Source organism: Cygnus olor, chromosome 2, assembly GCF_009769625.2.
Source record: "Cygnus olor isolate bCygOlo1 chromosome 2, bCygOlo1.pri.v2, whole genome shotgun sequence".
In the NCBI taxonomy this organism is placed as follows: Eukaryota; Metazoa; Chordata; class Aves; order Anseriformes; family Anatidae; genus Cygnus; species Cygnus olor.
Window position 1 is genome coordinate 13863485 of NC_049170.1, and position 19839 is coordinate 13883323.

At 35.8% G+C, this 19839-nt stretch overlaps 1 long non-coding RNA gene across 2 annotated transcripts; it reads right to left on the reverse strand.

Moving 5' to 3' along the window:
* Positions 1-14172: 14172 nt before the first annotated feature.
* Positions 14173-19006, reverse strand: LOC121065712. Of its 2 annotated transcripts, XR_005817272.1 has the most exons (4): positions 18850-19006; positions 17350-17681; positions 14998-15239; positions 14173-14457 (listed from the first exon to the last, which is right to left on the reverse strand). It is a non-coding gene; the product is annotated as an uncharacterized LOC121065712 (long non-coding RNA). The 2 variants fall into 2 exon arrangements; XR_005817273.1 differs by lacking the exon at positions 17350-17681 and having other exon boundaries at positions 18850-19003.
* Positions 19007-19839: the final 833 nt, after the last annotated feature.

Sequence of the window (19839 nt, forward strand, 5' to 3'; positions counted from 1 at the left end):
GTGATAGGAGGATGGTTGGACTAGATGATCTTGTAGGTCCTTTCCAACCTTGTATTTCTATGATTCTATGATTATTGACAGTCTGATTATTATCTGTACCAAACACACACACAAAATTAGGTGATAAAAGAATAAAGAAAATTATGAAATAACAGATAAATATAATGCTTGTTTGGGACAAGGAACACCTCTCTGTTGTGTGGCTGTGCAGTACCAAGCATTCAAGTCTCATTCTGTGGCTGTTATTTTGGTGTTGTTGTGATACTCACATCAGCAAAGCCGATTGCAAACAAAAGATGATGAACCATTACATCATATCACAGATTATTTCCCACGTGGTTTTAATAAGAACAAAGCATAGGCTACATTTATATTTGCTGTTGTTCAATCTGCTCTTTTTAGCAAACAAGCAATTTATATGAATTACTCTTGGATTTTAGTTAATGAGCAGAGTTTAAGATCAGAGATGGGGGCAAGGTATGTAACAAGAAAGCAGAAGAAAGACACTACAAAAAATAACACTTTCCTCTCCAAACCAGGTGTGCAGCCTGCAACCCCCGCAATACAGCTAGATATTTAGAGGACTGCAGTAGGAACACTCAGCTAGTGATTTGAGAGCATCAGGAACAGACGGTGATATAGCGCTCTCATATTCTGTATTTCTCCACCCACCAGCACCTGCTATCTAATTCCCTTTCATTATTCAGCTTCCCAGTAACAAATTATTATATTCTTACCTTTCATTCGTTTTGATATTGGATCTATGTTCACAAACCGTGTCAGTTTAATGCTCCTGATTTATAGAGTTATAAGTGAGAGGAGTGGCAGGCCCTCACCTTCATTAGAAATGTATAACTCAATCTCTAAGAATAATCTGCCCTTCAGAAAACCATACAAGCAATCACATCTCAATATTTAAGAGAAGAGAAACAACATCATGTGATAAGTATGCTATGCAAGGGTAATACATGTACAGTCTCATTTGTGCTGTCTGTACCTTCAGATTCATCAGCACTTGAACTAGAAATACCAAAAACCTTGAAGATTCTTGGAAGAACACAAATTCAGCTCATTAGATTTTTATTTTTTTTTTTAAATAAGTATGGTCCTGACAAGCATCTGTATCTCATCAACAATTCATCTTCATAAGGAGGTCCTTAGTAAGCCCCTAATTGTGGGTTATGGCAGTCCAAATTTTGAAGACTGAGAATGTCAGCAGTTTGTAAAAGTATCACAGCCTGTCAATTTTAGAAAGGTCAGCAGGACCCTGTTACAGTCAAATGTTCTCTGCAAGCTTCATAATTCAATACTCTATCATTCCTTGCTCTCTGTATCTCTTCCTTATTACTTTTCCAAATACCCTGTATGAATAAAAGGATCACAGTTTTAGTGCAATAGAGATACCCTTTGGATGGAACAAATCAGTTCTGGGCCAGTAGCACAACTATTTCCAGGAGCCAAAATCTGCCTTGGATGCAAGTCAGTGGAAACATGCACATTCAGTGGTAGACTCCAGCCCCAGAAGTAGAAGGAAAGAGTAACTGGAACAGCTGAAACTGCCAAAGGGATTTAGGTTGGCAGAATGTGTTTAACCTAATTTGGCATATGATCAGGACACCAGAAGCTAATAGCTCATTGCTTTAAAAAACTGACTCTTTGTTTAATACAAATGTTCATGGTATTGGCTTCATATCTTATCTGTCAGCTCTAAAATAAAAAAGAAATCCCAGTTTCCATAAGGCTATTATGTGTGAACATTGGCTGTTTTGACTTGTTGCAAATCATGACACCAATGAAACTACCAGCATGTAGTCTCCCCTTGAAGTTTCTCCACTTACTGGGCAGGCCTTCAGACCAAACCTGCCCTGTGGAAATGCTGGTACATTACCAGTTAGATGGAAGAACAAACTTGCATTTTCCCATTTCTCTTCATTGACGTATGATTGCACAGTGGTTGTTCCTCAGAGATGAAACCACTGGACTGTCTTTTGTATTTCCAGGAATTTGAATTACCCAACTTCTTTCAACAAGTCTTGACACTGATTCTTATTTTATATAATTTCCTCATTCTCTCCCATTGTATACACAGAGAGTTACACTTCCTTTCATTTTTTTCCCCTTTTTGTCTTTAAGTAAGGCAAATTTTGCTTGTCAAAATAGCTTTTTTGACCCAGAGTCTCTTACAGAAGGAACTGGAAATGAGTCATGGAAACACCCACTGTTTTGATACTCAGTATTTCAACTTGAAGGACTATAACATCACTTCTAGGAAAATAATGAAAAGTAATTATGGAAAGCACACTCCTTGTCTGTAAACTTAAACTGTTTTTGCAAGGGTCTGTGTCTTTAATGGAAGATGGACTCTTACAGTCTTCAAATTAAAAAGTGACAGGCTTAGGTTAAACTGATAAGGGTGATTCTTAAGCAACTCGACTCTCTGAATTCCATGAAGGTGGCCCAGTAATAAAAGCCTGAACTTTTCAGGCTGCTGTATGCAAGCCTTTCCAGTTTTTCCTGCACCTAGTATCACAGAATCACAGAATCATCTAGGTTGGAAGAGACCTCCAAGATCACCGAGTCCAACCTCTGACCTAACACTAACAAGTCCTCCACTAAACCATATCACTAAGCTCTACATCTAAATGTCTTTTAAAGACCTCCAGGGATGGTGACTCAACCAACTCCCTGGGCAGCCTATTGCAATGCCTAACAACCCTTTCAGTAAAGTTCTTCCTAATACCCAACCTAAACCTCCCCTGGTGCACGCTTGGAGTAGCGAGGGACCCAAAACTGAACACAGTACTTGAGGTGCGGCCTCACCAGAGCCAAGTACAGGGGAACAATCACTTCCCTAGCCCTACTGGCCACACTGTTTCTTGTACAAACCAGGATGCTGTTGGCCTTCTTGGCCACGTGAGCACACTGCTGGCTCATATTCAGCTGCCTATCAACCAATACTCCCAGGTCCTTCTCTGCCAGGCAGCTTTCTAACCACTCATCTCCCAGCCTGTAGCGCTGCTTGGGGTTATTGTGCCCCAGATGCAAGACCCGGCACTTGGCCTTGTTGAACCTCATACAGTTGGCCTCAGCCCATCGGTCCAGCCTATCCAGATCCTCCTGCAGAGCCTTCCTTCCCTCGAGCAGATCAACACACGCACCTAACTTGGTGTCGTCTGCAAACTTAGTGAGGGTGCACTCGATCCACTCATCCAGATCATCGATAAAGATATTAAAGAGAACTGGCCCTAGTACTGAGCCCAGTACCTCTGCTTAGTGCATTGCCTTTGTGGATTCCACTTAGAAGTTTTTAATTCTCCTCATATTTACTATAAAGAATTTAGATAACTAATTTATATTTTGGTTTGTGCAAAATGCCAGGGTAAGCTACAACCCTATATTATCCATTTTAAAGCCTCCCAGGGAAACTTATAGCTGCAAATATTTCAAGTCCTCCCCTAGCATTTCGAGGCTTTGAATTCTCCTCTGAAAAAGTCAGATGTTTTCTAATTGTTTGTTTCAAACAGAAAAGTCAGTCCACCATGTTGTCTACTGTTCCAGACATTTTAACTAACTAAATAAATAATCAAGACAACTCATTTTGTCATTGTTGCTGTCTCAAGAAATCTTTTTTTTGCTTCAGAGTTCATGAATACTTCTAGAATACACAGTATCTTGAAGCTGTGAACCTGTCTTAGAAGAACTTGCAAAAGGAAAACAATGTTTTACCAAGAGCTTTCTTTAAAAGTATTTCTTGAAACATCATCATATGGACTGTTAGAAAGCAACCTCTAAAGAGTTTAGAAGAATAGTTCTGGAAATCTGGTGGAGTAGAGCTCTGTTCATCATCATCTCCTTTAAAATCAGAAAATTTAGAAGTATCTTGAGATTGCGAATATATGACATACTCGGTAACTCGTAGAAACAATGAAACATCATAGTACTCAACAGTAACTTGTAACATCTGTGAGCTACACTATACACACTCAGGCTGCCTCTGCTTTTCTGACTAGTGTATGAAGAGACCGCTCAGAAGATTAATTAATTCTCACCTACACATATATCTAGTTCCACAAATTTCTATTCAACAGCCTGAGTAACCTGTTTGGACAGCCCACAGTGTCCCATAGGACCCCTTACACTCATTTGCAAAAGAGTCGTTGAGCTCACAGACATCTTAGTACTTCTGAATGTCTTTATGAATCAGTTGATGTTGGTATATTTCAGCGTTGGATGTTTCTACATTCATAAATATGTAGATTCATAAATACATTGATAAATGTAATAACCTGATTTTACCTGAAAAAGATATTCTCTATCTAAAGAGATCTAATCCCACTTAATTCCCGTGACTCAAAGACATGCAGTGACTTTGGTGTTTCTTTCACTTGTATTACTTGAAATGGACTACTTTTTAATCTTGTATATTAAAGCATTATTACTAAAAGAACACAGAAAATAAAATATGTTTCCATTATTTTAAAAGTTGAAAAGACTCAATTCATAGGCTTTTTCTGTTTTTGTTTAAATACATATACATATATATATAAGGAAACTTTGGCTAATTTATTTTTTATTTTGCTGAAAAATTCCCTAGATGAAACTTCACAGTTTTGATGTTAAAGAAATTTTATTACTCAATTTAAAAAAGATATCAATATAAATGTTTTAAGAACCATAACAATGTGATGTTGATACACAAGTAATAAAACAACTTATACATAAATACCTAATTGGATAATTCTAAACATATACTCTCGACTTCATAGATTAATTCCTAGATCTATAACTCCAAATTATATACAAAGTTGACATTCTGCCTCCACTTTTTAAGATACAGTATTTCAGAATGAAATCCATGTTAGAAGCCAATTCTTACTCTCACATTTTTCCTTATGGAGCAAATATCCTGATCTCATTGTTTCTTGCCAAGGTTTGGCCTTGAAATGTGCTATTTAAAAAAAAATAATAATAATAAAATAAAATTAAAAAATAAATAAAAGAACATGAACTTGTTCAGACTCTGGGAATATTTCGGCCTAAAGCTCAGCAAAGAACTTTTGTCTGAAACCAGTGAACTTCTCAGGACTATTGAGAATTGACCACAGGAGCCAATTAGCTGTTTTTTTTTTTGTTTTTTTTTTTGTTACTAGTTTAAAATTACAGTCTGTCCTGGTTTCAGTTAGGACAGAGTTAATTTTCCTCCTAGTAGCTGGCAGGGTGCTATGTTTTGGATTAGAATGAGAAGAGCGCTGATAACATGCTGATGTTTTAATTGTTGTAGAGCAGCGCTTACACCAAGCCAAGGACTTTTCAGCCTCTCTCTGTCCTGCTAGCGAGCAGGCTAGGGATGCAGCAGAAGCTGGGAGGGGACAGACCCAGGACAGCTGACCCAAACTGGCCAAAGGGGTATTCCGTACCATCTGACGTCATGCTGAACAATATATAGGGGTGGCTAGCCGGGGTGGAGAGGGGGGCCGGCTGCTCGGGGATAGGCTGGGCATCGGTCAACGGGTGGTGAGCAATTGCATTGTGCATCACTTATTTCGTACACATTATTACTATTAATACTATTATTATTATTATTGTTATTCTTTTCCCTGTCTTAATAAACTGTCTTTATCTCAACTCACAGGCTTCACTTTCCCGTTTCTCTCCTCCATCCCGGAGAGGGAGGGGGGAGGGTGAGCGAACGGCTGTGTGGTGTTTGACTGCCAGCCGGGCTAAACCACAACACAGTCGTAGTTCTCAGACAGTTTTTGCCACCCAGATTATTTCAGTGGACCGGCACAGATCTAAACGAACTGAGGACCTAACACAAATAGGTACCTCATATTTTCAAGCCTATTCCTTCCTTCTAAAACTAAATTTGGTTCACCATTGGACAAACATAAATTAGATATCCATATTATTTATATGGTGAAATAAGTTCTTTGCTCTTCTCTTCTTTCTCAGTGGTATGGTTAGGTGGAAGCTAGCTGTCACCAGAAAGAGATTGGTTTTACAGCAAAAGCAGACACTTAAAGAATAATTTTTCTGCACCAAGATAACAGCAACAAACATCTTAAAGCATTTTTAGTCCCCTCTGACTGTATCCTGTATTTTTTGTGAATACCTAAGAAATTAATTTGATTCAGATGCCATAGACTGCTTTTGCATTGGCTGAACATTATTGAATTGAGAATGTTTTACTACCTATAAAATATATTGAACAAATGGATGTGGTATGTGGCTTTCTCAGAAAGACAGGTATTACAAGTAACAGAGCCTGCATGGCCCAACTGAGATAATCTATTTCTGCCTCTTCTGAAGAAAGTGTGAGATCAAGATTCATGCTTAATCCACTTGTTTACCAAAATTGGGGCAGATTACAGTTCATTCTGGGATGTGAAAGGATGACATTACTTAACAGGGTGAGTTTACTGACTCATTTGACATAGGTCAGAAAGGCTATCTAAAACAAAGATTTTTAGACTAAACTCCACAGAAAAAAAATTTCTTTGTAGCTGCAGAGCTATCTGGGCACACACTGCTGGTTCTCACTGCTGTTTCCAGCTATTCCTGAAATCTCCAATTTTTTATTTTTTTTTTCCAGAGGAAAAAATCTATCAGTATTTCAAGCTAATGGTTTGAAAACCAATTAAAGTTTTCCATTCATTCTGAACATTAATTTTGTATATAGACTTTTTTTTTTTTTCCTACTGTTACCACCTTTTATTTTCACCTGAAGATTTATTGCATCTGGTGTTATTAGTCTGGTTTTGGTTTGTTTGTTTGTTTTCCATCAATGGACATTCTTGTAGGTATTTTTTTTCAGTCTTCGCTTGGAACTATCTTGCGCTTTGACAATGGAGATTACGTATATAAGAACCACATTCTACATTTAATTGGCTGCATTACTCCTGAATATTTCATCTGCATATTGACATTACTGTTCAAAGTGACAAATTAAATCATGTAACTTTCTATGAAAACACAGGGAAACATATTAAAAGTAATTTTAAACATCTTTAAAGACTTTTTTGTCTGATAGCAGCTGGTGGGAAACTATGTTTCTCTGTCTGTCTGGATTGCATTATTTCTCCCCAGCCCCCCAGAAAATGTGAACATCCAGATGGAAGAGTCTTCTAGCACTTTCTTCACCATCACATCCTCAAATTCATGAATTTCATGAATTTATTCATGAATCTTCATCTTCAGCTTTCCACTGGAAAACTAAAAGACTTCTGGTCTGAAGTAGACAAGAGACAGTGCTGCAAGAAGGGAGATAGGCTATATATATATGACCCAGGAGAAACTGATAGGGTCCAATATAGTTATTTCCGATACAGACTCCATTTTGTACCAGCCAAGAAGCTTTGGGTTTCTTTAAATATATGACCCAGGAGAAACTGATTCATTTTGAAGGCACAATAATCCTTTCCTGAAGCTACTGTATCTGGATATCTCTCCTAGACTGTGTCAGGTTATTATACTCAAATCTAGGATAAGACCTGACTAAACTCATTTTCATGAGGTGTAAAAATAATGTCTTTAGCTTACTGTACTGCTGAAATCCTGACATTCCTGACTTCACAAAGATTCTGTTTATATTTCACTGTTAGAAGATAAATTTGCTTTTAAAAATGTATTTTTTTAAACAGTGCTTGATGGGTTTAAGGCTATGTCTTTTTCCATCAAAATCAAAAGTTAAATTGGAAATATATAAAGAATGTAAATTAAATTTGGTGAATACCATTTTATGATCCATCCCAATGCATATAATTGCCATAGGTAGAAAATACATCTGTGGTAAAGAAGTGGAAAATTGGAACATTATGGAGTTTCCACCAGGCTCCCTTGTTAGTGAATCTAAACTAATCTTTAGTGAATTCCTGAGAAAGCATGAAGAGGTTTCTCCTCCTAAAAAAAATGCTGAGCAAGTGAAAATAGAGCCAGAACAGACACTGCCACTTTGCTTTAAGGATTTAGATGTGTTATTTAATTTGATTTCTGCAAAGACAAAACTAAACAGTGATGGCAGTTGATTCTCCCTTGAGCATCTGGTAATCTATATTAAGTAAACTTAATATAGAATGTGAAACAAAAGCCTTTGAAAGAAAAGTTGTCCCATACTGGTAGTCAGACTGAATTATCTGGACAGATTCACAACACATAATGCTCTAGTTAAACTATGGCTAAGTTCACCCTCCTGTAGCAGCACACTATATTGTGCCCTTACGTGCTACAGTTTTCAATTCACCAGTCCAGAACCTGTAGCCAGTCATTTGTGGCAGCAAGGAGCTCGCTGAGGTCTAACTGACCTAGGTATTTACCCAGATGTTGGGACAGATATTTCAGACTGCTTAATGCCATGCTACTAATTTATTTTAACCCTACTTTGATCAAGCTATATCACTAAGTCTCCTGGTTGAGTATTACTTGTGTGTATCAAGGATAAGGGTTTCTGGAGGATACCGACTGGTGAAACTCCTTTTATAGCAGCAGATGGAAAGGAGGAGAAAGAAGGAAGATATCCCACACTCCTCCCATCACACCTGTTCATGTCTGGCAGCACACTGGGAGACTAGGGTGGCACCCAAATGTCCTGTCCCACTCAGGCAATCCTTTCTGTTGTGAAACCACCAGGATCTAGAGAGGGCCACATCTCACAAAAGGATTGTGACCCTTAGTGGTTACTAGTGCTACCAGATATAAAGGATAACTGAATGCTTAAAACACTACAGTCAGCAAAACAATGTATATTTAATTAGAGTACCAAGAACTTGATGTTTCTAGCCCTGTTTCCCCATGAAAATCTCTCATGTATTCACAAGGCTCTGCAGCAAATGTATGTCTGTACCACAAAATTGTTGGAGATAGAACTGCTTCAGCATATTTGTCCAGACACAAGACCTATAATTTTATACCAAATTGAGTCTAATTGCCAGCAAAGGCACTGCCTGTGCTGAAGCATTCTCTAAGGGCTTGCTTTCTCTTCACAGAATGTCAGAACTTCCTACTGTCCACAAAATAAAGCCCTCTGACCTAAGGCTTTAAATGCAGACTAGTTTATCTGGCTAGGATTACCCACTGAGAAAAGTATTGAGAACTAGCGATCTGTCCTTTCTTCTTCCCAGAAATGGGAAGCATGGTGCCAGATTCGAGCAAGAACTGGGAAGAATTAAAGAAACAGAGGGAAGTGTCTACAAAGCAACAGGGACAAAGTAAGATACTGGAGAGAGGCACCAGAATAGGAGACACTGGTACAAGTTACTGAAGTGATGCTGTCCTGAGGCACCAAAAAGTATATTTTCAGTTTTGTAGTAACTTCTCCATATGCAGGAGAGGAAGAGAACTCCACTGTTCAGAGCATTAGTAAACCTGGATTCAAGTAGTTGTTCTGCCATACACTTTCCTGAGAGTAGTCAGCTGGCAATTCTTTATGGCTCAGAGACATAAAATTGTAGTTACATTGCCTTTTTCTCCCCCATCTGCAAAATTGAGAATGACAGTTCTTCACTATTTCACAGAACACACTAAAGACTTTGAATTGCTCTAACATTACAGTAATAGGAGCTGTGGAAGCACCTAAGCCAGCATACTTTTTTACTTACTATTAAGCACAATTTCTTTTAAGGAAGCTACTTTTTTTTCCTATTCATGACTGTGCAAAGAGAAGAGATCTACATGTCCATTAAGACCTGTACAATAGTAGTCTTTGTCGTCAACAGTTTTTCCTAAAGTGAAACTGTAAAAATATGAAATTCTATGCTAATATAGGAAAGTTATAGAAATTTACTTTAAATATGACACTGACACCTTAATTTCAGAACTTGGAGGAAAGAAATTCCAGATGACAGAACTTGCTGTACTTAAGATACTTGCCTTCTCAAAGGCAGCTACTGAGGATCAGTCTTAATCTTGTTTTTCTAGAATTACCATGAATGTACAAAAAGAAACAACAAAACTCTGCCAATGGTATTATTTACTCTTTTAGTTTTCTTTTGTGAGCACAGAAGAATCTCAATTCCAATGAAATGGCAAGAGAACACGTGAAACATCTGATCAATAATGCGATGTTTGCTTCAGAACAGTCTCTTGACTGTCAGGGAAATGTGAGCAAGAAAGCAATGGTGTGGCTGGCAATATTTCATAACAAAACATTAAGCATACTGTAGGGGCTTTTTTTCCTAAAAAAAAAACATAATCCTTTTTTTCAAATGTAATTGTCTTAATTGTTGGAAGACTCGTTATGAACAAGAGAAGAATTATTGAAGCTAGTTATTATACTTGAACTGTTGTGAAGTATTAGGCAGAAATATGGAGAAAAAAGTAGTAGAGAGATTTTGTTCTCTGAGAAGCCATCAAGACAATTACTCTTCTTATTTATCAAATGTTAATAAAACATTGCTTTCTGGGATGTAGTGAAAAAATAATTCATTGAATAATGTGTTAAAGTGTCTTCCAAATGGAGCTGAATAGCTGGATTTGCTGAGTATACTCAAGCATCTCCTGTTCTGATGTTGCTTGCAGCTAACAGTGTCAGCTAATTTCCGATGTAGTCAGTGGTTGTGGGCCATTTGACTCAGACTTGGATAACACCTTAGGCATCTATATGGATGTGGTTCATCAACAGTCAATTTTGGCCTTATGCTGTTGGAAACTGGATTATGCCATTTAGCTTTAATAGTTATGGAGTAGGTTACCAGTCTCAGATGAAAAATAAATGCATGACCGAAGAGACAGAGGTATGAAGTGGAAACCTAATCAGGATTTCTGCTTTCTTTGTCCTACTATTGTTTCTCTGTTGGTGAGAGCTACGTCCAACGAAACCAGTATTTAGCTTTGCAAGACTATGAAAATGCCAGTCTCTAAAGTAATTTATGTATAATAAAGCATTATTAATTATTTCCTTCTTTAAATATACTTGCACTCAAATTACTATTGTTACTTTGTAAATGTCTACAAGACACAGGGGAATAAATGAAAAAAAAAAAAAGTCTTTATGTTTTACATCCCCTAACCCACAGATGAGACAAAGAAATGGCAGATGTCTAATTAAGTTTATTTCATTTTTCAAAAACAAACACATAAACAAAAACTGATTCCAGTCAAAATAATAGCTATGGTAATTTTTACTGTACTGTAAAAAGACAAGAGACTAAACCCCAGTTTTGTGCACATGGCCATTTGTAAAAGAAATTAGCTTCCTGATTCTGCATTTGTCATTCTGCACATCTTGACACAGAACTGGCAAGAAAATCCATCTGCCTAGCAAGCCAGAGTCCAAAGGTGAGGTCAGTTACTGAGACAACCAGTGCTTCAGGCCCTGGAGGAAAAGCTTTGTGCTCCCTAAGGAGTACATTTCCAGTTAGATCTCAGTTTAGGTAAGCTCACTTGCTTCTATCTTCAAGTGCATCCTGAAGGATTGCATAAAGAACAATATATATAAACATATTTTGAAGAGTGTTAACTAAAACAAGGACCAATCTGGGAGATATAAAACAACAAGCAGCATATGCTGTCTAGAAACTCAAGATGCAGAAAAGCTGACTCCTGCATGCATTCCCAGCTGAATACTGTCCTTTCTCCCAGAATTACTGAAGCAAGATATTTCTCTTCAAATACACTATGGGTATATCCTGCTCATTTCCTTTCACTTGGATTTTTCTGCTTCCATCTTCACAAACTGACCAAAAATACAAGATCAGGCCTTTTTTTTTTTTTTCTTTTTTTGTTGTAGTAGTAGTAGTAGTAGTAGTAGTAGTAGTAGTACTGTGATGTTCTTTACACTAAGTTTTAAACCAGGATTTTTCCTGATGCAGCACAAAACCAAACCCAAGACCCTGCGATCTGGCCTACTTGCTGTCAAATGTGTTTGAATTTTCCCAAGTGTGTAAATACAGCATATCCTTCCATCTAATCCTTACAAGATAAAATCATATCTATAGGTGTGTCCAATATTTTTGATTAACATAAAAAATTAAAATAACTGATTATTCCAGAATTTGCTGGATTATTTTTGGCATTACCATGCTACAAAAATAAAATAAAAAATAGAATAACGAAATAAAATAAAATAAAATAAGTAATAAAATAAAAGTTTTCTAGTTTTATTGCCTTCTAAATGCAATAAAACCCAGGAACTTGAAAAAGAGGAAAAATTCTTAGCATGAACATTTTCCTTTTCCATTTTTCCCTGCTTCATCCACTGGACTGCAGAGGAGTCACCCCCTTAACAGAAGGATAAAGCATATGTCAACTTGCCTCACCTACAGAGCCTTCAGGCAAAATACATCATTTTTTGGGGACTGTCAAATACTGAATAAATCAGAGATAAGTGGGTTAAAATGTCAGCACCCACTGGGACCAAAATAAATCTGCCGCATTTCTTTATCCAAGTAAAATGCTAACTGCTATACCACCAGTACTTCCTTCATTCATTTAGGAAGACAATGTAAAACTCTTAATGACTACATTAAGAGAGAAAGAGAGAGATAGGTATTTAAAAAAAAAAAAAGTTGGATTTTTTTTTTTCCCTTTCATAAGTCTGTGGAAGTCATCTTGTGTAAAAGGTTAGATAAGCGTGATGTGAAAGATGGTGTTAAAAGGCTTTCAAACTTTGTTTATTAATAGGTATAACCTTTTCACCTCTACTACATCTGTCACAGTTAGTTTAAATATCATTTATCTTACTGGTCACCTGATTTCTTGTTATTAGTACAGGAAAATGCAAAAAAAAAAAAAAAAAAAAAAAAAAAAAAAAGAACAATCACAAATCTGTTACATAGAAATGAAAGAGAAGAATTGCCTGAGCCGTCCTATTAAAACATAACCTAACATGGAGTAACTAAAGGCATTGAGGGTAGTCTTTAGCTTTAAAAACACTCACTAGGCCATTGATCATTGAAGACAACACACAGTGACCTCACACAAACACAATGTAAACTCCCAAACTCATTGATGGCATTCCTAGCTCTCTGTCTGAATTTATATTGCCGCTCTGTAAACTGTTTGACATAACTAGTGAAGGATGGAAACAGCAAAGGGCCTCCTCACTGTGATGAGCATACCACCAAATGCAGCTGGATGCAAGAGAATTAACTGCAGCTTACTTTGATATTCAAAAAATCTCAGGCCAACATATGTGTTAATAGAATTTTTGCATGATTCTTGGAAGTATATTTTTCCTTCTGGATAGCCCAGAAACATATTAGAGTATAGAATTCCTAGAGTCTTTTCTCAGAAGGAGAAGAAAAAGAATGGAAAATGTATGCTGTTTTATTATGCGTTAATCGTGCAGAAATTGATTGCTATGTAAGTCAAATTGTGCATTCAAGAAATGTGTACATATGTGTTAATAAATGTCCATGCATGGTTTATGCTAATGATTCTGAAAAGTACCTTCTATATTTCTGTTTTTTCCTGGATGAACTTTTGCATAGGAGGGGGAAAAATCTAGCTAAAATAGTTTGCTACAGTAAATTTTTGAGGCAAAAATAACATGGCTTACAAAAGTATTGTAGACATTTTGCCTAAAACACCTATTTCTTATGCTGGCCAATTCTGAAATGCATAGGCTGTACAGAATTCCTGTTAGGAATTGTTGCTATTAATCAACACTGACTAAAAAGTAACACTGGAATTGTACAGCCAGACTGACTAGAGAACTGATTGCATCTCACAGCTTTTGGCATGAAAGACATAGGACTTCAATGCGTGTAAAACTGACACACACTTATGAAAAAAAAAATAGGATGAACTTAGACTATTTCTTTGCCTCAAATGGTTTTGTTACCTAGCTGAAGTGTCACTCTCTTAGATATGCTGTTGAGAAGACATTTATTCTTGATAAATTTGAAATATAAATATTTAATATTTTCTTAAATAAATGCCTCTTTCCATCCTTACTCTCTCCCTTTCTTTCCCTCTCCCTTTCTTTTCCTCTCTCCTTCCCTCCCTTCCTTTACCCTCCTTTCCTTCCTTCCTTCCTTCCTGTAAACACCAGGAACGCACAAGAGCACAACCCTCAGTATTTTTTAATTTAATTTTCTAAGTATGTTTCAAATACTGATCAAATTGTTTCAAATTGTTTTCTAGTCCAAAATCATACAAATGAATTGTGAGGCAAAATCCAAAAAGGTGAATACATAGAAATAGAAGAGAAAACTGAAGGAAACAGCAGAATGATATCATTTAATGTGCTAATTGTTTATTATTTTTTTTAATGAATAGTTTTAATACAGATCAACATTTAAAATAATGTATCCTCTTGCTTGGATTATTGTGGATGGAAAGCTCAAGGATTGTTCTCTCTACAGAGAGACTGTTCAGTAGTGGACAGTGGACAACCTATTTTTGACATCAGAGATCTTTTTCTTGCAGCAAGTAATTGTGCAGGAAGGAGATATCACTGGAAAGATCTCATATGCCTTTCTGTTTCCAAGCCATGTGTATTAGTAATAGGTAAGTTCTTTCCTATGCAAAAGAAAAAAGAAAAAAAATTAAAAAGATATAATTTTTACTCTGCTCTTGGAATGATGAAGACACCCTTCCTAGGGAGCTGATTGCAGTTACATTACAACCCATTGCTGATAGGTTGTGAGATGCTACTATATGATTATTTCTAGCATAGACTGCTATTATTATGCACACTAAAGGAACTGTTATAAGTTTTACGACTTTGCAAAGTTGCCTTCCTGCTCAGTAAATATGTCAAGAATCCGGAAGCATCTCTTAGCTTACAGGTCTCAGCACACACAACTTCTTTTAAGCTGTGAGAAAATATCTAGGTTGGTGCCCTGAAAGTTTCCCTTTACTACAGCAGACAACAGTATGGAAACTGTATGGAAGACATACATGGCAAGCACAGGTACACCTATGTGAACAACAGCTACAAAGACACGTAAATATATAACATTTTTCTATAAATTGAAGTTGAAATAACAGATCTTTTATTTGGATTGGGCATGTGGGACACTAAGACTAAAACACCTGTGCCATTAATTTTTTTGTTACCTTCCTCTTTATCTCTCAGTTGGCAGCTCAGCAAAATGGATAGTTGATAGGAGCCTCTATGGGTGGACCTTGTCTCACACACTAAGAGGTATGAGACATTCCTGCTTGCGCCAGACTTTTTCTGAAGTGGGGCAAGTCTTATATTCCTTTGGATCTAGAATTTTCAGCATCCCTTTTATGGAGAACTTTCTAGGCTTTCACATGAAGATTTTCCCTCTGAGGGTCTGAGGGGATCCAGGTTTCTGCAGCAAAAGAAAATGATTAAATCTTTTTATTTATTTATTTATTATTATTTTATTTTTTATTTTTTCCCCAGCATCAGTCTTATTTGCTTCAAGTAGAGGGACTAAGCCTCTTGTCCTATCAACCTAGGTGTAGAAATCTACAGTTTGCAATGAGAATCCAGGCAGATATTGACTCCGGTTTGATTTTGAATTTATTGCTCCCTGTTGACATAGCACCCTCCCACTTCTTCCAATACCTCTTGTATTCCGGAAGGGTAGAGAATTTGATTTTTTTTCAGATAACCTTTGGTAAATCTATCCATTTTAATTTTAACTATATTTTCACAGCCTTTATCTTTCTTTCTCCATTCCTCCTGGGAATTCTATTCATTACTTATTCTTAGTTAACTATGAAGTGAAAATCGCTAGAACTTCTATTGGATTATCTCAGCTCCATTAGCTGTTTCTTTCTTTCGATTACTATTAACGTGTGAGTGCACTGCTATACTGTACTAAGAACTTCAAGTCTTCTTTCATTTTCTCTTCACAATTTACTTTAACGAACTAAAAAAAAAAAAAAAATAAAAGAGTTAAGCATATATGTAAAAAAGACTTCACAGAACAAGCTAAGAAGGCTCTGCTGAACCATATAGAGGCTATTTTCACCTTATGTGCTATGCACTGTACATGCATTGCTTTGCAAACACATACATAACTATGCAGTGCACACAGAACAAATCATTCCTCTTGGCACCAGGTTTTCTATGCACCTCTTCTAGGACCCTTTTGCATGGGGTCTTGGCCATGAACCGGTGGACCAATGATTTAATAAGACAAAATCTTTGGACACATCAATCGTTTCACTAATCATTTCTGAAAATATTTATACCTTATTACATATGATTTTTATCTGTAGATACCATAAATATTTTCCAGTAAAACTGCAAACTTGTAGATAATAAATTTGAGCCTAGCAACAGTTGTTTTCAACATTACTGAAAAGTATGGTTTAACAATCATCACAAAAGTCTATTCTTTGCATATTTCCCTGTAGAAATATTCCATGGAACATGAAAGTCTGTGGACTACCATTTTAAAATCATTGCCTTACAGTTTAGAAAATTTTGATAATTTTAAATAAAAATAAGTTCAGAGGTTGTGGGAAATTTTTCATATTAAGAATGATACTTCTCTTTTTTTAAAGTTGTGGTCTTAACTATGTCTTCTTTGTGATTTCACCATCTCATATTTTAAGGCAATACAGAGTGAAGGGGATAATTTTAAAACTGTGTGGTAGAACTGGAAAAAGAGATGGGGGCCCACACTAAATTTAAAAAAAAAAAAAAAAAAAAACACCATACTGGATCATACTGGGTGAGTATTTCCTGCTCTGGGAATGCAGGAAAATAAAGAAGTTGAACAGAACAACACGACTGAGAAGTGGGATGGGCCAAGGGGAGCATTGTGAAAGGCAGTCACTGAGGTGTCAGTGCATAAAGCTGCTTAAACACGCATAAGATTCCTAAAGACGCTAAGCACCGAAGACTGCAGATAAACTCGGAGGGAGATATTCCCAAAGTCATAACAGTCTTATCCCACTTAAGGAATTCTAGAAACACTTGTGAACATCTGTAGGTACATGGAAATTTGTTGAAATCTGACCCCATTGCTCCAGTCCCAAATGTGAAGCCTCCTTAACTTCAGAGTAACTCTGATATATTCAGACAACACACACACACTACCAAATCAGTGACTCTGCAGAAAAATTGTCCTGATTTTTTCTTGTTTTTCATCTCTCTCACGTACATACACAGTAGCACTTGATGAACAACCAGAATATATTAAACCATCTTAACTGAATAAGATGAGTGTACAGTGGTAACCTCTCCTTATCTGTTTTTTAATTCACTAGGTAACAAATCTGTTGCCTACAAGTTTATTGCATATAGCAGAGAGTAAGTACTTTATGGTGGCATAATTAAAAAGATTCCTACCACACATGTAATGATCTGAGCTCTGCTTTCTTATTAAAGGTTTCCTTTTCTTGGATTTACACAAAATTAATTGCACATGTGACTGTTTTTGCTGCAATATTATCCTCAACTACTTAGTGCACCATCACACTAACCTCTCAATTAAGCCTTGTTTCAAGGGCTGTTCATTGCAGATGCAGCAAAACATTTCTTTTCTGGCAAAGGACATGCTTTGCTCACTGCTAGGGACCTTTGTTATTGCTGAAGATCTGGGTGTGTTACATACGCAGGGTCTCAGCTAATTGCCTAGTTGGTGTTGTAGATCCACAGCTTGTAGGAACCTAGAAACTACTCAAATATAAACATAAGTCCTATGTCTAACCAAACACTGAATTTGTCCAGTTTTCTGTCAGTAAGCTTCACTCCAAAGTGTAAATCTTGTTTTAGTTGTCTGGAAGGTTAATAGACTTATACTGGACTCCTTAGCCTGTATGAGAGCAAAAGGTTAAAATAATAAAAAGAACACAACCCAAAAGCTTTCAGAACATTGAAACAATACCATCTGAACAGAAGCTGTCTGTTATCTAGCACACATTTAATGAGTATCTCCAGTAAAAAAATAGCATTAAATCTTCAAAATAAAAGACATCTGAGTCTCAGAAAAGAAAACTGTGTTATAGAAATAGTGGTATAATGATAGCAATTACAGACAAAAGATCATCTAGAAGATGGATGACAAATGTGCGTATTTTAATCTAATACACCAAAATTAAAAAAGAAAAAAAGTTTTTACATTAATTTACTTAGGATAAGCCAAAGTTAAAAAAAAAAAAAAAAAAAAAGAAAAAAAAGAAAAAGAAAATAACGTTCATACGGCACCTTCTTGAAAGTCTTATCTATTTTTTGCATTATTACTTTTTTTGTTTGTTAACCTGATAAATACTGATTTCAGTGCTATTTTCCAATTGAATTGCTCACATAGGTATATACTCTGTCTTACCAAGGTCAGTCTCTTTGAGTGCTCAGTCTTTAATACATAAGAAAGTAACATATACATGAACATAAACATTAAAAAAAAAAAAAAAAAAAGACAACTCAAAATTAAGAATACTTTAAAAGAGACTATAATAATGGCATTTCAAAATTCTTGTCTTGCTGATCAGTGATATCCATCAAAAAATCTTACAATATTTTTTTCATTTGCTATCACTTGATAGGTTGGTAGCTTTTTTCATTTCTACCAATCACAAATTATATTTTCTCTAGTTAATGAAATTATATGATTCTAGATTTAATAGAAAATATCTGTAATTATTGACATTTCTCATGATGATTGTTGAACCTGTTTTTTCTTAACATCTCAGATAATTGCTAATTTTCCAAAAATAATTTATGTATTATTTTCTCTACTAATAACTAACAGGAATTTCACAGCAAACAAGATGCATACAAAAAAGATTTTCACAGAAAAAAAAAAAAAGATTCTCTCACAAGTGTATTCAAAATTCATATTATTATTACCATTAAATTACTATCTCGAAAAAAATAAAATCAACCTTCCTAATAAATACAGTTTTTAGTGGTTAAGAGAGGTCACTGTCCTGGATGCAGCTGAGCACTGGCAAAGCTTATCAAGGCCAACATAAAGAACTCACCATCCAGCTTCTCTCTAGCCACTCTGATGATGAAATCAACTGAAAACCAGGCAACTGTCCCCAGAATAATAAACAATCATTTTAAGAATCCCGAATAATTTCTAAAGCACTATAGTCTTTGTTCTTAAACTTTTCTTTGAATTATCAAATAGAAAGTTAAATGAAAATAGGAACCAAAAAATTGTTCATACATTCACGTGGATTCATAAGCTGGAATGCTATGCAGAAATGTGCATAGGGAACTTCAGAGGGTGATTCATCTCAGTCTGGGAAAAGAGTCTAAAATAAGCTGGTGAATCACCTTCTGGAGGCATCGTTTTCTTTCTATTAGTGTGAAGTGCTCAAAAGTAAGTTTTATACCAGCTGGCATTCATTTAATCTAAAAAAATTTAATGTTAGTGATAAGACACAAACTGACAACTTATTTTTGTTTTCTGTCATGCTAAACTGTACTTATCAGGCAGTAATGTTATTTTGACAACGGGAATATCATCTGGGAAAATGAAGTTTGAGGCTCATTAATGTATGGATACTGTTGATTTTTTATGCTGACTAGATACATGATATGCAACAGTAATTTAGATGTTTTCAGGATGAATGCAATGTGGGCTTCAGAACATATTCAAATTTAGAAATGAGCTGCTCAAACAACAAGAACTTTATTCACTCACAGTTGTGCCTAAAAGGAACAGAAGTCAGTGAATTTGCTCTATTTGAAAATATATGTAATAAGTATTGTATGTAAAATATATGTAAAATATTATATGTAAAATATATGTATTTTGTATTATTATATGTAAAATATATGTAATATGTAAAATATAAAAATATATGTAAGCAAGCATTAAAATTATTATTATTATATATAGCATTAAAAATATTATTATTATTATATGTAAGCAAGCATTAAAATTATTATTATTGTTAAATCAGGATCAGCAATACTTGAGTACAAAACAAAGCTGGTTTTTTTCTTTTTTTCCCCCCCCC